Genomic DNA, 383 nt, shown 5'->3' with positions numbered 1-383 from the left:
TTGAACTATTTACTTGGAATTTAGTATTGAGATGCTTATTTTTTACTCCAAAATAATTTTATTTTGACATTTGCAAACCGCGTTTGCAGAGAAGGGGAGAGAGGAAATGCCCCAGCTCCCAACGTCATTCAACCCCAAACTTACTCTGATTGGAATCTGGTTGGCACTTCCAACACCTTGAGAAACCTCAATTTCTGTTCTCCTATTCAGGGGTTGAAAGGTGGTGGGAGGGAATTGCAATTGTGATTCAGCACTGTATGTGACTTGAATTAAATGAAGGAGTTTTTTTTCAGTTATCTGATTTTGTGATTGCGATTAAGCACACCAGTTCAGCCTCTTCTGAGACCGACATAATTCTATATAATTGATTGGAAGAGCAAAAT

This window comes from Podarcis melisellensis, assembly GCF_964234715.1.
Source record: "Podarcis melisellensis genome assembly, chromosome: 3".
In the NCBI taxonomy this organism is placed as follows: domain Eukaryota; kingdom Metazoa; phylum Chordata; class Lepidosauria; order Squamata; family Lacertidae; genus Podarcis; species Podarcis melisellensis.
This window is presented reverse-complemented; position numbering follows the sequence as displayed.